Here is an 18938-nt window from a genome sequence, read left to right on the forward strand (position 1 = left end):
ATCTTCCCTAGCAGCAAGTGATCTCTTCTTCTGTGATCTAGAAGCAGAATTCACAGCAGAATCACGTAAGAACTTATCACACTCTGTATGATAGTTACTTTTTTTTAAATCATTAAAGATAAGAAAAGGAAGTGAGCTAGTCATGTCACAAGAGCAAGCAGATTAAAAGGCCAAATGCTGTCCTAGTTATATTAAAAGACACAAGAGAAAGTTTCCAGTACACCTTCATTTACCACCTGTCTACACAACTTCATCATGCCTACAGGAATCTCACCATCCTAAAATCTCAAATTGGTATCCTCTCCCCCTGGCACCCATCCCAATAGAGGGTGAGGAAAGAGCTCTTCCCCAAACCTCCATTGAAAGAGGGCCCCCAGGGCAGTCATTTCTTCATTTCTCATTTGGCTGCACTAATTTGTTCACATTGGTTTGGTTTTTAATTTTAATTTAATAGAGTGAAAATTATTCATTTTACATCTTGTAATATTCTCTATCTCTTTTTTGGTCATAAATAATTGCCTTCTCCATAGATCTAACAGGTAAACGATTCCATACTCCCCTAATTTAGTTATGGTATCACTGTTTATAACTAAATCATATACCCATTTTGACCTTATCTTGGCACAGAATGTGAGATAATGGTCTATGTCTAGTTTCTGCCATACTGTTTTCCAGTTTTCCCAACAGTTTTTGTCAAATAGTAAATTCTTATCCCAAAAGCTAGGACCTTTGGGTTTATCAAACTCTAGCTTGCTGAGGTCATTTACGCCTACTTATTCCATTGATCCCCTATTCTATTTCTTAGCCAGGACCAGATTATTTTGATGATCACTGCTTTATTGTACATTGGCTTCACTAATTTGGACTTTTTCAGAACCTCCTTACCATGTACCTCTACCCCATTTTTTCATCTCCCTTTAGTATGTTTTCTTCTGCCCTCCCCCAGCCCCCACATAAGATTATAAGCTCCTTGATTATCTTCCTTTTTCATATTTGAATACCTGGAGTTTGGCACAGTGCCAGGGACATTGTAGGTGCTCAATAAATGTTTATAGTCTATTGGTGTTTATTAGTCTATTATTGGTGAAGTATTGGCACTTGTGCCCAGTCAGCACTCAGGAAGCTGCTCTGTTCCCCCTCTTTCTAGTGCCTGAGGACATTTTTTGCATACTCAGCCCCTCTGTCCAGCCACCCAAAGCAAGCACTTCCACCCCCTGCTCTTTCCAGTAATGGAGGCAGGGGTGGTGGTGAGGTGCCTCACAGACAGCTTGAATTTGCTCTCTGGGCACTCAAACTCAAAAACCTTCACCAACACTGTCATAGACTACCTGGTATGAATCTCCAAGGAAGATTTAAGTAAAAACCTGAATAAGAACTAGAACAACTAGGTGGCACAATAGATAGAGTGCCGAGCCAGGAGTCAGGAAGATTCATCTTTCTGAGTCCAAATCTGGACTCAAACATTTACTCACTATGTGATCCTGAGCAAGTCACATAACCCTCTGTCTCTATTTCTTTATTTGTAAAAGGAGTAGGAAAGGAAAATGGCAAATCAGTTTAGGATCTTTGCCAAGAAAACCCCAAGTTGGTTCACAAAGAGACAGATATGACTGGAATGACTGAACAACAAGAATATGGTACTACCTATAAAATTGGGTGACAAATATTGAGAAATAGCATTAAGGCAGTGTCCTAACCTTAAGTCTTTGGTCTCACTACAATCAAAGCCTTCCTGGAATAAAAGTCTTAATCAAGACAAGGAAGGGGACCTTGATTCTCTGAAACTTGGAGCCTTGGTTTTTGTCTTTATGGACTGAGAGTAGAAATTATTTTGCTTAATCCAATTAAAAGAAACATTTCTTTGTTGCCTTGAAATAGATTGAAAGAAAAGTGTCTAAAAAGGGAGTAAGGGATTTCAGGAAAATATTTTCTCTAAAAGGGGACCATGTACAGCTCTGCTTGGAAAATCAAAATCATAATAATAAAATGCTTTACTAATTTTGCTCCATTTGATTTCACTACAATCTTGGGATGTAGGTGCTATTATCATCTCCATTTTACAGAGGAGGAAACTCAGGCTAAGTGGTTAAGTGACTTGCCCAGAATCACACAGTTAGTAAGAGATACGAATTTGGGTGTTCCTGAAATAGGTCTAGCAGTCGATCATCCACTGAAGATTTTAACTCCAAAAAAACCCACCACCACAACAACAACTAAACACAAACTATTCAGTCCCATGGTAGAATTTTATCTTGTGTTTCACAACTCTATAAAATATAAATTGGAAGTTGTCTGGGACAGAAAAGATATTCCAATTAACCTAGAAAACAGAGGACTTCTCTGTAAGCAGTCATGCCTGTATGTTAATAAATTGTCTCTTACAGATCTCAGCTAAAATGAGAAGATAGTACTTTCTGCATTTGATAACCTTAAAGCTCTATAGAAATGGAAGACATTAGAGTTAGTCTTCCATAAATTTATGGATCGAAATTTAATTTATTAGTGAGAATTGGAAAAATTTGAAAAGCTTTATTTGTATTAGCTAAAGCATTTCCTGATCCTGAAATCACATTTAAGGGAGTAACATAAAAGCCAGTCTTGATTAGGAAGAGCAAAAGGTACAAGCAGCTCAGTTGGGGGGGAAATGAAGGCGAGAAGAATGCCCTGAAATATTTTTAAAATATAGTATTTTAAATAGGTGATGCAGTAGATAGAATGCTAGATTTGGAGGAGGGAAGACTCCTCTTCCTGAGTTCAAACCTGGTCTCAGACATTTATTAGCTGAGTGACCCTGGGCAAGTTCCTTAACCCTGTTTGCCTCAGTTTCCTTATCAGTAAAATGATCTGGAAAAGGAAATAGCAACCCACTCCAGTGCCTTTGCCAAGAAAACTCCAAATGAGGGTACAAAGAGCCAGACAGAACCAAAATGACTCAACCACAAGCACTATGTTTTAATATTCAGTCATTAGGGGTATAGATATGGATTGTTTCATGGCTGTGGATTTAAACATTGCAGGACCTATTGCAAAAGGTAAAAGGGTGTTCCACAATGAGCCAGCCAGAACTGAGCTCTATTTCATTAGAGAAACTCTAGGATTTAATAAGAGTCCCAGAGCCCCAGACATGTGCTAAAAGGTCCCCCCACCTGCATTTGCTAAAACCTATAGTGAGATAAAGAAGCTTCAGAAAAAAGGAATTAATGGGTCGGCCTTAGCCAAAAAAAGCTTTAAAAAACCAAAAAGGTCAGTGGTGAACTACAGGCATGCAATTTTAATCTGAGCAAGCAAAATGCAGGGAGAGGAGGGCAGAAAAGAGGAGGGAAGCCAAGAAATGTTGTCAGTGCCAGAAGAAGCTGCTCTAAAGCCTGTAATTTAAGTTTAATATATTAATACAATCAATAAAGCCTCAGGAATTCAGAAATAAACCAATAATTAAATCTCACATTTCTGCTGCATCTTAGATAATCAGGTTTCTGGCATTTATTATGTCATTGGATCCGTATACAGCCATATGAAATAGGTAAATATCATGACAGTATGACATATAAGAAAATTGGGACTTGAAAGAAAGGAAATGGCACTTTTCGCTGCCGCTCAGCTTTATTGTTTTTGTTCATCATGCCTGACTCTTTGTGATCCTGTTTGGGGTTTTCTTGGCAAAGAGTAGAGTGAATCGCCATTTCCTTCTCCAAAGCATTTTACAGATAAAGAAACTGAAGCAAACAGGGGGAAGTGACTTGGCCAGGGTCATCCAATTAATAAATATTTGAGGCCAGACTGGAATTCAGGAAGAAGAGTTTTCCTGATTCCTGGTCCAGTGCTCTACCCACCGTGCTACCTCCATTTCCTAGTCACCCAGCAAGTTAGTGGCAAAGTCAGGATTTGAACCCTAGTCTTCTTCAGTCTAAGACCAATGCTCTCAAGTCCACACATATTCACATGTAAAGAAAGTATTACTGGAACTAAGAAGATTTCTCTAAGGATTTTGCTTTGCCCCTTGTGCCAATGCTACCCTCTCCAATTAGCTTTGGTAATTATGGAAACTAATGCCTGTTTCTACTGGTTAAAGAGCAGAGTTTAACAGTTTGGACCAAAATTCTCAGCTATGCATACAGACTGAGTCTGGTACCACAAAGTCAGATTCTCTGATTAGATGACCAACCACTCAGGCATCAAGGCCAACCCCCCCCCCCCCCCGTGTGTGTGTGTGTGTGTGTGTGTGTGTGTGTGTGTGTGTGTGTGTGTGTGTGTGTGTGTGTGTCTTTGTCTTTCTCTCCCTAATCCCCCCCTTTCCTCTCTCCTTCTGTCTCTGTCTCTGTCTTTCTCTCCCTAATCTCTCTCTCTCTCTGTCTCTCTCTCTGTCTCTCTCTCTCTCTCTTTCTCTCTCTCCTCTCTCTCTCTCTCTCTCTGTCTCTGTCTCTCTCTGTCTGTCTGTCTCTCTGTCTCTGTCTCTCTCTCCTCTCTCTGTCTCTCTCTCCTCTCTCTGTCTCTCTCTGTCTCTCTCTCTCTCTCTCTCTCTCTCTGTCTCTGTCTGTCTGTCTGTCTGTCTGTCTCTCTTTCTCTCTCTCTCTCTCTCCTCTCACTGAAATTGAATCAAAGGAGGCACCTAAGTAGCACAGTGAATAGAGTGTCAGGCCTGGAGATGAGAGTTCCAGGGTTCAAAGTTGGCCTCAGACACTTCCCTTAACCCGGTTTGCCTCAGTTTCCTTATCTGTAAGGATATTCCTAGCTCTTGCCACTCTTCTGCCTTGGAACCAACACTTAGTAATAAATCTACAACAGGAGGTAAGGAAGAAAAAAGAATTGATATCCCAAGACAGAAGGTGTTTTATATTGTTAAGATGAATAAAGGAAAAGATCAATAGCCCAAGGAGGTTTGAAGAAAGATCCACAGAGCCCAACTTTAGTTCAATAACTTGTATGTTCCTGGGCAAAGTCCTACATCACTCTGGCCTTCAAGTATTCTTTTCTATGAGATTGAGACAATACCATCTGCTTTACCTAATTGGAAGTAAAGATGTGAGAATTAAATGAGGTAATAGGCAAGAAAGACCTTTAAAAGGGGGAGAAACGCATGAGAAAGAGGCTTTATTGTTATCAACAAATTAATTTTGAGGGTTAGCTTTGTGTTAGACATGCTCTGCAAAACACTAGCAAATATGCACCTAAAAATCATCAGAAGAGGGATTGGGTTTTCTCCTTGTTTATACTACTTCAAGACAGAGTCCTTAACATCTCAACAATGCAAATATGCATGTTTCCATAATGTGTACCTTCATCATCTGTAGCTCTGCCCTTCCATGAGATTGCAGCAAAGCCTGGGGTGGGAGTGTTATTTTTTCCTTATTATTGCTTCCTTGGGTTTTCATGACCAAACACAGCTTGGTAGGACCCACTGCAACAATGCTGTTAAGAGTCTTTGCAGATTCCCCTGCTCATAAGGATAATTTCAGAAAAACATGAAAAGACCTACATGAACTAATGCAGTGAAGTGAGCAGAAGCAGAACATTGTTCATAGGAATGGCAATACTACATGAGGAACAATTGTGAATGGCTTTGCTCTTCTTAGCAGTACATGATCCAAGACAATCTCTGAGGGCTCAGGATGAAAAATACCATCCAGCTCCAGAGAAAGAACTGATAGTACTTTGTTCAAGTTCTCTTCCACAAAATGACTAATATTGAAAAATGTTTTACATTTATTGCATATGTAGAATCTGTTTCAGATTGGTTCCTGGCTAAGAAAGCAAAGAGGAGGAAGGAGGAGAATTTGGCTCAAACTTAAAAAAAACCAACATAGATTGAGAATCTTTTATGTAATTGATGGAAAAGATAGAATATTAAATTTAAAAAAGATCATCCTGATCATTTGCCAATTATTGATTTTTATTTTCTTCTGGAGTATCTACAAAATAGATTGCCCCTCCCTGTTTGGTTGTGCTTCATTTTACAAATGTTTATTGAGTTTTCTGTGAGACTACAGTGAAACTACTGAAATTAGTATCTATTTACTATTACACTGACTCCATGCCCTTATACACAGTCTCTTTGGTTATAGGCTGGCAAAACTTTTCCCTCTCTAGGTCAAATCAATCTTAGGATCAAACCAGCAGAGATGAAGGGAGATGGCCTGATGTATTATCAGCTCCATTGCATATCCTGTCTATGCATGACCTACAAATATATGGAAACATAATGTAGCAGCTAGCAAACTAAATCTACTATTATACAAGTTGCCATGCTAGGAGCTGATGGTAACTACAGAAAAAAGTCACTAAGTTGGAACTAGAAGAGCCAGCCAGAAAATAAGGTGGGGTGGTGGAAACAAGGCTAAAGGTGAAGAACTGTGGGATCATGGCTTTAGACTTGAAAGGGGCCATAGAGAATTTATCCAATGCTCTTGATTTACTAATGCGAAAAGTGAGGCTGAGGTAAATGAAGCAATTCTCCCAAGGACAAAAAAAATCAGTCTTCTAAACACTGACTCCAACTCCAACCCCTAACTCTAACTCTAAACCCACTATTACACCATGAAAACTGGGGCATACACACGCTCTCTCTCTCTCTCTCTCTCTCTCTCTCTCTCTCTCTCTCTCTCACACACACACACACACACACACACACACACACACACATATTCAAATAGAAATACACAAGAAGCACACAAAGAAGTATACATTCATTTCACCACCAAGTTTGTCAACAGTGTCTACATTCCTTTTGAGATCTGAAATAAAGTTTTCTCAAGTGATTTTACCATGTTTTGCACCAGAGAAATCTAGATTTAAAATGATTCTAGGTTAAGGAGCATATAAAACCAGGGATTCTTCTGTGTCTGCCTCAGAAAGCATTGCTAAGGGACTCAGCCTGGAGGGTTGAAGATGATGGGAAATAATCTACTTCCTTTCTTGGTCTTCCTTCTAGTCCCTCTGCCTATCCCAAGGTCCTATGCCTCTATAACAAACCCACAATTCAATCCCTGCTGCATTGATCAGAAATGAATCATAATAGGCAGTTAGGTGGCTCAGGGGATTGAGAGCCAAGACCAGAGATGGGTGATCCTGAGATAAAATCTGGCCTTGTTTCTTAGCTATGAGATCCTGGTCAAGTCATTTAACCCACATTGCCTAGGCCTTACTACTTTTCTGCCTTGGAACTAATACTTAGTATTGATTCTAAGACAGATGGGAGAGAGACAGAGAGAGATAGACAGACAGACAGACAGACAGAGAGGTGGAGGAAAGGAAGGAAGGCATGAAGGCATGAAGGAAGGAAGGAAGAAAGGAAGAAAGGAAGAAAGGAAGAAAGGAAGAAAGGAAGAAAGGAAGAAAGGAAGAAAGGAAGAAAGGAAGAAAGGAAGAAAGGAAGAAAGGAAGAAAGGAAGAAAGGAAGAAAGGAAGAAAGGAAGAAAGAAAGAAAGAAAGAAAGAAAGAAAGAAAGAAAGAAAGAAAGAAAGAAAGAAAGAAAGAAAGAAAGAAAGAAAGAAAGAAAGAAAGAAAGAAAGAAAGAAAGAAAGAAGGAAGGAAGGAAGGAAGGAAGGAAGGAAGGAAGGAAGGAAGGAAGGAAGGAAGGAAGGAAGGAAGGAAGGAAGGAAGGAAGGAAGGAAGGAAGGAAGGAAGGAAGGAAGGAAGGAAGGAAGGAAGGAAGGAAGGAAGGAAGGACAAGAAGGGACCATAGAGATCCTTGAATCCAATCCTCTCATTTTACAAATAAGGAAACTGAGGTCCCAGAAGGGGAAGTGAGATATCCTGATTCTTCCCTTATAATAGAAGATTAAAGATTCACAGAATGATTAAATTATAGAATGAGAAACTGGAGCATATTAGTAAATATTTAACAGTAAGTTCTATGGGGGAAAAAGTTAAGCAGAATACGTTTTAAAGTTTATTCTACATTATTAACTTCTCTCCACCATTTTCTTAAGTATAAATATTCAATAAAGCAATAAATCAAGACCTGATTTGTCATATTTGCTGATTTCCAAGGTGTAAATGTTCAGCATTGATAATGTAATGATCAACTCTAAACAGGTATGATGCTGGCTCCAACATGCCCCTGAGAAGGTACCTTCCTCTAGTCAAACCCCCCTTACAGAAGAGGTCCATGCTAAATGGTTCGCTCAAAGCCACAGGGCTAAGAGTACCACCCAGGTATTCCAGGTCTTACTCCAAAGTTCTTTCCACTGTCAATGTCCAGTCATTCCATTCACGTCCAACACTTCATGACCCAATTTGGGGTTTCCTTGGCAAAGACACTGGAGTTGTCTATCATATTCTTTTCTAGCTCTATTTACAGATTAGAGAACTTAAGCGAACAAAGTGAAGTGACTTGCCCAGAATCACACCAAATTTGAGCTCAGGTCTTCCTAACTCCAGAACAGAGGCTCTATCTACTGCGCTACCTAGATGCCCCCCAAAATATAGTATTCTATACACTAGTATAGAGTAAGCAAAAATGTAAGCTTTTGTCTTATACAGGATGACTAAGTAATGAACTTTGGAACTCTTCTTTTTTTAAACCCTCACCTTATGTCCTAGAAACAACACTATATATTGGTTCTAAGGCACGGGGGGGTTAGGTGATACAGCTAGGAAGTATCTGAGGTGTCCATGCCTGCCTCTCTATCCACTGAGTCACTTAGCTGCCCATAAGCTTCGGAGGAACTCTTATTATTTCTGTTTTGGATAGAGCGTTCCTGAGATCACTGGGTGACGCAGGGAGGACATTGAGCAATAGTGCATTCAAGGGGGAATTAAGATTTCTGAGTGATTGTATAGGATTACTTTACACTGATGCACCATTATAACAACTAATTCCCACACTTTAAGAGGAAAACTAGCCATAAGGATGAATAAAGAGGAGACAGAAGTGAAATAGAAGAAATCCTGGATTACCAACACCTCTGACACAGGGTGAGGAGCATCAGATGGACTGTCTTCCTGGTGCCAACAGCCTCTACTCATAGCAAATGCAAGGAAATAAGTAGGCATCTACTTCCCTACTCCTTGTATACTTGCCAACCCTAGGCTTACACTTTTTAAGCTCTAGAAAAAAAAACTCTGCTAAACTGGAAGCTCTATGTGGCCAGGGCAGTATTTTACCTAAACTCTAAACCCTAATACCCCTGGCACAATGCCCTGCACACAGCAGGTGCTTAATTAATGTTTTGTACTGCGCTGTGCCAAAAAAATGAGACCCAGATTAGGCTAAGAACCAGCAAGGTTTTAAGGAGGAAGAAAACTCCTTGTGATACAGAATGAATTTTCATTTTTTAATGTTGAATCAAATTCCAATCTCAGTGCTATTAATGAAACACTCTTAATGTTAATATTAAAACAGAAGTATGGAAGCAATTGGAATTATAAAGAGAATAGCTGATTTGGAAAGAGAGGTTTAACTCCCTTGAAACTACCATCACCATAAAAAAAAATAAGTAGGGTTTTTTTTTTTTAAATTCTCTTTATAGTCAAGGCTATTTAAATGGAATCCATTAACCAGAAATTCAACAATGCATTTCAGTGGGCATATATTAAGCACCTACTGTTGTCAGATAAGTATCTAATATTAAAAAACAAAAAAACAAACAATGTAAAATTAACATAAACATAACAAATATATTGTTATATATAAAATCAGGAAATTAAATCAGGAATTAGCAAAAACACTTCCCAGCCCTTAAGAAGTTTACATTTGCTATGAGAGGAGGGATTAGGATGAGTCTGTAGCATGGACACAGATAAGACAATACAAACAAATCTGGGGTGAAGAAAAAAGAGAATACTAAAAAGAGAGACAAGGAGGCGAATGGCATCAAGGAGGAAGTGATTCATACCTGATACTTAGAGGAATAAATAAAATGACAAATTTTTGCCCAGAATGCTCTCAGAAGAACTTTGTGAGTCAAACATGTCAAAATTATGCATTTCCTTCTATTAACAGATTAAAATACTTCTGAATTACTTGTGAAGGAGAATTCCTTTTTCTCTACATGGAGTTGTCCAGCAAATGATTTCTTTTTTTAAAAATAAATTTTACTGGTTTACTTCACCTAAATTTCCCCCATTCTCCCTCCCAGAGGGCCGTTCTATATAGTAAATAATACTTTTTAGTCTTTAAGTTTTATTTTAGGCAAATAATATTTTTAAAGAAAAAAATCAACAAGACTGATCTTGAAAATCTATGCAATGTGCCACATTCATGGACCTCCCTCCCACCTCTGCAAAGGGTTGGGGTGGAGGCTGTCTTCTCTATCTCTTATATTGAACCAGGCTTCCGATTTGCTTTTGTAATTTCTGCAAATATCTCTCGGTAGAAACCAGAGCTTGTCCTCTAATATCAGTAGGTCCAGAGCCGGCATTTTTTTAAAAAAATGGTTTTGTGTAGAAAAAATTGTCAACTTCAACTTTGAGACATGGTCTCAATTGCTTTACTCCTTTCATTTCTCCAGCTTGTAGCCAGATCCCCAGAGCTAGAGAGAAATAAGAAAATTTCCTGGATAATTCACACAAACTCTTTTGCTTTCTAAGATCAAGATGAAACACAGGTTCTGTCGGAAAACTCTTTTGACAACTAAGTTCACCATACAGGAACCTCGTCTCTTCTGACAGATTGAAAATCCTGGGACATCTTGATGCCTAGCCATTGGGGCAGACTCCCAAAGAGTTTTAGTTTTAATTTTGCCTTTAAAGTCCCATCAAGTGGCACACTGCCTATTACATCAAGACACTTATTAAATGTTTGTTGATTGATTGATTGATTGATTGATGAATTGGTCTCCAATAACATCAACCTTCTGGAAAACATCCACAAATCTAAAAGCAACAAGAGTCTCCAAGGCAGCCAAGCTAGCCATGATGACAGCCATGAGGTATAACTCAAGAGCAGAGACCCTTGGACTCTCGTGTCATATTGACTTTTATTTAGCACATAATTCTGATAAACTTAGTTACTGCAAATTTCCCAGGTCATAAGAAAGAGATATAGGAAGGACACTGGAATAGCAATGAGGGAGATACCCTCTCAAGTCACTGTTTACCATGATAGAGGAAACCAAAATAGTAAAAAAAAAAAAATAGCCACATGACATCAAATGCCAAGTTTTACTGTCCTAGTATATGAATTTGCAGAGCAAATTTCTTTCTCTTTGTATTTTCAGTGTTGGTTATAAAGGACAGTTTACTGGGTAGGGAAGGAGGAACTTATTGAGAAATGTTATTTAGTTTTTTGTCAGTCATGTCCAGTTCTTCAAGCCCTCATTTGAGGGTTTTTTGGCAAAGATCCTGGAATGAGTTCCCATTCCCTTCTCCAGCCCATTTTACATATGGGGAAACTGAGGCAAACAGTTTGAAGTGATTTTCATTGGGTCACACAACAAGTGTCTGAGGTCAAATTGGAACCCAGAGAAGATGTCTTCCTGACTCCATGCCTAACACTCTATCCAAAGGACCACCTAGCCGCCCTATTGGGAAATAAAAGCAATCAATAAAAATGTTTAAAGCAGTCATAGAAATATAAAAAGCCTTGCAGGCTAGAGTCATTCAGTTTTAAGAGGGAATAATCAGTAGGTCTTAAGGGCATGGGTTTATTATCATATAGGATATTCATGGATATTCATCATGAACATCAACCAGAAGGTAGATGTCATTAAAGATCAGTCAACATTTAATCATCAGCAAACACTTAATAAGTATCACGATGTGAAAGGCTTCATGATCCTTGAACCACCAAAGAAACCATCAAGTATATGATAGATGCATGCAAAATAAGGCACAACAAGCAACAATAATAAAAAGCCAAATTTCTTTTTTAAAGGTTAAACTATTTTTAATATATTCTGTTCAAGAAGACAGCCAAGGATATAATACATTGAGAAAGTCTAGACTGTAAACAGAGTGAAATTTCTTTTTTTTTCAATTTGTAGAGAAAGATCAATTTCTTGTATAATTCCTTTATGGGTAACATTCATTTCTCAATAATATCCTAAGAGAAAGGTCATTTCTGCATTCATAAAAAAGCATGTGACCATGGTGATGTTGGCTTCACCTTGTGTTCTCTCTCTCTCTCTCTCTCTCTCTCTATATATATATATATATATATATATATATATATGCACAAAACTTAAAGTAAATCTTGTTCTATGTATGGGTTCCTTCAATTCTTTGAGGCTGCAACTCTTCACAGATGCTGGATAGAGAGAGGAGGAGGAAGGGAGTATAGCAATGGGATAAGTGACAATGCCTACCCATCTTTCTAGGAGTAGATCTCTAAGCACCCTTACCTATTTCAGCTGCTGACTTACGGGACAGAAGAGAAATAGAAAGACAACCTCCTCATGTCTAAAGTATTTCCATTATCATTTCAATTTTTTGCTTCCTCCCACATGGATGGAGCCCCTACGATAGAGTGAGAGAGTTTTTACTAACCTACTTTCATAGATGGGAAAACTAAGGTCTATCAAAATAAAACTTCCCCCTGTTCCTTCAGTCTTGTTTTCATCATAATTACTCTTAGGAAAGTCATTGTATGCCTGAAATTACAACTGCAATAGATTCAATACCATCAAACAACTGTAAATAAGTGTAGGGTATCTTGTATATGCACAGATACTTGTGAAGGAGGCAAAAGAATCATGAATTCTCAAGGGCCATAAGGTTACTAGATTCCTTTGGCAGCCCCTGACCAAAGACTGCTGCTCAAACCCTGCTAGTGACATTGAACACAGAACATCATGAGGAAGAAGTCCATTATTCGGACAGTTATATTGACTAGAAAAAGACATCTTTCCTTGACATCCTTTCCCAGCTTATCTAAAACTATCTTAGTCCTGCCCTCTTGCAAATATTAGACATTCATTTTCTCTCCCCCATTTTCGCTTCTTTAGCCCAAATAGTCACTTGTTCACTCATCATACACTTAGCGGAGGATTATTCTGTGGACAGTGTTGCGCTAGCTTCCTTAAATGGCATAGTTTATGAACCTTCTTCATCATAGTACCACTTCTCTAGACACACTATATAATTGGACAATATTATTCTTAAAATGAGGCAGAGGTGGTCAGACCAATACATAGTAGAATGGACTAGAAAGTGATCCATGATTATGGACATGATTCATACCCCTGAGATATTTGCCATCTTGCAAGAGAGGAAATATTTCCACATGTGAAGAAATCACTAGTATTACAAAATATCATATTTAAACTCGAAAGAATGAAAATGAGAACAGAAAAACATCTAATATGTTTCACATGACTAAAATAATAAGAGTTTCAATATAATTTCAGATAAGGCAATAAAATAAAATGATAACGTCAAAAAAGAAAACAGGAAAACCACATGATATCCAAACCCACTATAAGCAGGGGGGGGGGGGGGGACTATTAAATATCTCTATCAAATGACATAACATTTAATTTTCTAACAGAAAGGCTAGGCAAATTTCAAGAAGACAATGCTAGAGATGCACAATAGTAGGACTTTTTAGTATTTCTCTTTTAGAGTTACATAAATCTGGCAGAAAGTTAAAAAGGAAGGGAAATAAAGGGTTTAACAAACTCTTTGAAAATTAAATTCTACTTGTCTGAGACAAATTTTGCAAAGGAATATTAAAGAATTTACATGTATTCAGCATCCTTTAGTACTTTCACAAAAAAATTTATCATGTGCTATAGCACAGAGGAATTATCATTATAAAAAAAAACAAAGAAAAATAACCATCCTTTACAGAGTATGATACAACAAAAATTGGCATTAATAAAATACACATGAGCAAAAGATACAGACCTAAATAGAATAAATAATAATGTCCTGAATGTTCATAAAAAAATAACAAAAATTCTGCTAAAGAGAATAATGACAGAGCCCAAAACCTGAAATATATAAGAAGTTAGTTTTCAAAGGAAAAGTTATATCATTTAAAACTTATACTTATATTTCCGAATACTACTTTTAAAAAAGCAAGGATCAAGGAATTGAACATCCAAATAAAAAGACTAGAAAATTTTTAAATTGTCCCCAAAATAATTACAAAAGACAGAATATGGAAAATTATAGAAGAAACAGAAAAACTTGAAAAACAACTGACAAACAAAACATCCATTTCTTTTTAAAAGACAGGCATAACTGACAAACCATTGCCAGTTTGATTAAGAAAAGAAGAAAGGAAAATTACCAAAATAAAAAATGAACAACGTAGAAAGGAAATAAAGAAAATTATTAAAACTGTCATGCACAATTACATGACAGGAAAACTGGTAATTCCAAAAAGTGAAAAAAAAAAAGATACAAAAAGACAAAATACCCAGAACTAAAAAAATAAGAACTATAAGCCTTATTCATATCTATGAAAGAGAAATGGAATAAATTGTAAATTAGCTGCACCAGAAAAAAATTCCTCTTCTAGATAGATTGGCAAGCATATTGATTAAAATTTTAAGGAGCAATTAATGCTACAATTAATTACAATTATTATTATAACCAATTACAAAAACTGTCCTCAAAATAGAGAAAGACCTTTACCAAATCCCTTTTCTGAGACCAATATAATTCTGAGATTCAAACCAGGGTGATAAAAAAATGCAAAAAGAACTATATGCTAATTTCACTAAAGAATATGAATACAAACATTTTCAAATTAAATACTTGCAAAGTATATTCAGAAAATAATTTACTATAACCAAGTTGGAATCATGCCTGGGATATAAGGATGGTTCAACATTCAGGAAACAATCAGCCAAATTAATCATACAAATAGGAAAAATAGCAAAACCTCATCATCATTTTATTGGAAACTGAAACAACTTTGAACAAATCATAGCATCCTTTTATAGTTTAAAAAATCTTTTTAAAGCATTATTGTGGTAAAAGTTCATTTAAAACAATCAAAAGCATAAATATACGATCTGGTACTAATTGCAAAGGAGAAACAATAGTTCTCCCAATGGAGATAAGAGAAAAGCAAACAAGGTCTCTTTCCTCCCCACAATTATTTGGAATAGTTCTAGAAATACAACATATGGCACTAGGAAGAGAGAAAAATTCAACAGATCAATAAGCATTTATAAAACACTAAGTTCTAAGCACTGTGTTAAGCACCAAGAAAATTGTTGTTACTGATTTTTGTGTCTGACTCTTTGGGACCCCATTTGGGTGTTTTCTTGTCAGAGATACTGGAGTAGTTGGCCATTTCCTTCTCCAGCTCATTTTACAAATGAGGAAACTAAGGCAAACAGGTCTAAGTGACTTGCCTAGGATCACTCAGCAAATAAGTGTCTACAGCCAGATTTGAACTCAAGAAAATAAGTCTTCCTGATTATAAAACCAGTGCTCTGTCCACCATACTACTTAGATGCACAAGCACCAAGAATAAAAGATACAAGTCCAATTTTTTAAAAATTCAATACAACAAATTGCACCAGCAACATCTCCAGGGAGGGGTAGGGAAGAGAGGAAGGGAGACAACTCAGATTCTTATAACTTCAGAAGATGTAAGTGGAAAATTATTACATGTATTTGGGAAAATAAAATGTATTTTTAAATACAATACAGTCCCTAACTTCAAAGAACTTCTAATGAGGAAAATGACATGTGTGTGCAAAAGTGCACTAAAAATAAACATAGGGTAGTTTGGGGAGGAAGGAGACTAATGGTTTAAGAGATCAGGAGCAAAGTGTGCCTGCAAAGAATGGTATTTGAACTAAGTCTTGAAGAAAATCTGATATTACAAGGCATGGGGGATAAGGATAGAAGTCCTTCTGCCCAGAATAGTAAATGCAAAGTCATGAAGACAGAAGACTGAGCTATATGTAGATGGGTTTAACAGGCTTTTTCTGGGGTCAGATTCTCTTTGAGGGTCAGGGTAGGTGAATCTCAGAGCTTGTGCAAGGAATAATGCATAGGACCAGAAAGTGAAGAAATGGCCAGTTCTGAGTGTTAATTATTTTTTTTTATTTTGAACCTTTACCTTCTATTCTAAGACAGAACAGGGGCAAGGGCTAGACAAGTGGACTTAAGTGACTTGCCCAGGGTCATAAAGCTAGGAAGTATCTAAAATCAAATTTGAACCAGGTCTTCCCAACCTCAGACATGGAGCTCTGTCCACTAGACTACCTCCATGCTCTTTATGAAACTAGACAGAGGAGTTTATGCTTGATCCTACAGGTAATAGAGGGCCTCTGGAGGTTTTTGAGTTAGTGAGTTGATGTGTTCAGACCCGTACATTAGCAGTGGAGAAGTCGATGAGTTAGAGTAGACAGAGGCTTGAAGTGGGGGAGTACCAAAAAGGAGGCTATTGTAATAGGGCAGGCAAGAGGGGATAAGGGTCTGAAGCAGGCTGGTAACTGAACGAAAAAGAGGGGGCAGGAGGGAAAGATGTTGGAGAGAGAGAAATGGCAAGATCTGGCAATTGATTGGATATGTAGACTAAATGAAAATAAATATATCATAACCTTTGGGTCCAGTTAGAAGCCATCATTCCATCTCTCTTCTACAAGCCTTTGCATAATTTTTAAAAGAACCGGAAACTCTAAATGACCATTAGGAAAAAGGATCCAAGTTACTAATAGTAAATAGTTCCTTAGTATTGCTTCACATGTTTTAAATTTGCAAAGATAACCAAAATTGCCAATAGCCAATGTTGGAGAGAATGTGGGAGGGCAGACCCTGGGCAACTCACTTACTCTTTCTTTGCCTCAGTTTCTTCATCTGTGAAATGGGGATTATAACAGTACCTACCTCCCAGGGTTATTGTGAGGACCAAATAAGATAATATCAGTAAAGTGCTTCACACAGTGCCAGGCACATCATAAATTCTTTATAAATGTCAACCGCCACCATGACCACCACTACCATCATCACCATCATCATTACATTGTTGGTATTTGGGTCAACAAAGAACTGGAAGAAAAACAATTTCTCATCATTTGAGGAATGGCTAAAAATTGTCATATAAAAGTACAATAGAATATTATGATAAGAAATGAAAAATATAAAGAACTTAGAGGATTAAGGGAAGATGTGTATGAATTGATGCAGAATCAAGTAGGCAGGTGGCTCAGTGGACAGAGAGTCAGGCCCAAAGATGAGAGATCCTGAGTTAAAATCTGGCCTCACTTTCTATCTGGGTGACCCTGGGCAAGTCATTTAACCCCCACTGCCTAACTCTTGCCACTCTTCTGCCTTAGAACCAATATTAATTCTAAGACAGAAGGTAAGGACTTTAAAAAAAAGAAATTAACAGAATTAAAAGAATAATATTCACAGTAATTATCAGAATAGGAATGAAAAACATCACCAAAAAGACACTGTACTCTAAAAAAAATAATAGTACTGGCAAAGGCATAATGAAACATACTTCCCACCACATGCAAAGAAGTGGGGACTGCTAGAGCAAAATGTAGACATTACAGACATACTCACATAGAGGGGTGTTTTGTTATATTACTTTTTTGTCTTAGAAAATTTTTCAAACTGGAGGTAGGAGAAAGATTGATATTTCTAGAAACTGTTTTGATGTGAAAACAAAAGGTTTCAATGAAAAGTTCTCTTCTTTAAAAAATATAAGCCAGGTCTGATGGTGTAGATCCGTAACCTGTGCTACTGGGTTAGACTGTGCTAGGGGAAGGGGAAGGGGAAGGGGGAAGGGGAAGGGGAAGGGGAAGGGGAAGGGGAAGGGGAAGGGGAAGGGGAAGGGGAAGGGGAAGGGGAAGGGGAAGGGGAAGGGGAAGGGGAAGGGGAAGGGGAAGGGGAAGGGGAAGGGGAAGGGGAAGGGGAAGGGGAAGGGGAAGGGGAAGGGGAAGGGGAAGGGGAAGGGGAAGGGGAAGGGGAAGGGGAAGGGGAAGGGGAAGGGGAAGGGGAAGGGGAAGGGGAAAGGGGAAGGGGAAGGGGAAGGGGAAGGGAGGGGAAGGGAAGGGGAAGGGAAGGGAAGGGAAGGGAAGGGAAGGGAAGGGAAGGGAAGGGAAGGGAAGGGAAGGGGAAGGGGAAGGGAAGGAAGGGAAGGGAAGGGAAGCTAAGCTAAGATAATTTCCCAATGAGGGGACAAATATAGACATGCTTAAGGAGCTCAGCACCATCATAGTTTGCTGAACTTATCAGGTAAGAGTCACCTTCATTAAAGTCCAAGGGGACCTGCATCTGGTTTTCTCTTTCTTCTAGTTACTGCCATTCTGCCATTCTTTGAAGTGTCCTTAGGCCCTGAAGTGCCTAATTGCTCCTTTCATACATGTCATCGGTATCCAAGTCCAAGAAACACTTTTTTTCATCTTTTACCAGATGACTTGTTGCTTCTAAAGGCAACAATAAGACAAGGAACAGATGCATGCTTTTTGGTCCTCCTAGGGGAAAGAAACTTACAGATTTTTTAGACCACCAAAAACAAATGGAATAGGAGCCAAGAGTCTTTAGCTGTTTAAAACATGCATTGAACACAGATGCATAGGATTATAGGACATGGCACCAGAAAGGCCTCACAAATCCAATGCCCTCTTTAGAGACTCTGTCAGAAATTAAATGACTTGCCCCATGTCAGTGTAAGGATTTAAATCAAGACCTTTGACACCAAATTCAATTCTCTTTCAATTTGCTCTTCTGCAAGAAGGTCCCCCTTCATACATACTTCATTCTTTTTAAGATTATCTCCACTTTATCCTGCATATAGCTTGTGTTGTGAGTGAATGAAGAATGAATGAATGAATGAATGAATGAATGAATGAATGAATAATGAATGCAGTTATGAAACACTTACTGTGCTAAGCATCAGGGCTACCCGTAGAAAAGGCAGACCCTGCTCTTAAGGAGTTCACATTCTAATGTTATTTACATGATGTCTCTCCCATGAGATTGTGAGCTCCCAGAGAGCAGGGACTGTTTTCCGCCTTTCTTTGTACTGTCATTGCTTGATACAGTGTCAGATACATAATAAGCATTTAACAAACATTTAGTAA

The 18938-nt window shown here is 38.0% G+C and overlaps 1 protein-coding gene and 1 non-coding gene across 2 annotated transcripts in view; both read right to left on the reverse strand.

The window, feature by feature from the left end:
• PRKCE (protein kinase C epsilon) overlaps nucleotides 1–18938 on the reverse strand; it is a 693187-nt gene that overhangs the window by 378992 nt on the left and 295257 nt on the right.
• Nucleotides 18782–18847, reverse strand: MIR7286B (microRNA mir-7286b). Its single transcript, NR_162845.1, has one exon. It is a non-coding gene; the product is annotated as a microRNA mir-7286b (primary transcript).

Source organism: Monodelphis domestica, chromosome 1, assembly GCF_027887165.1.
Source record: "Monodelphis domestica isolate mMonDom1 chromosome 1, mMonDom1.pri, whole genome shotgun sequence".
Lineage (NCBI taxonomy): Eukaryota > Metazoa > Chordata > Mammalia > Didelphimorphia > Didelphidae > Monodelphis > Monodelphis domestica.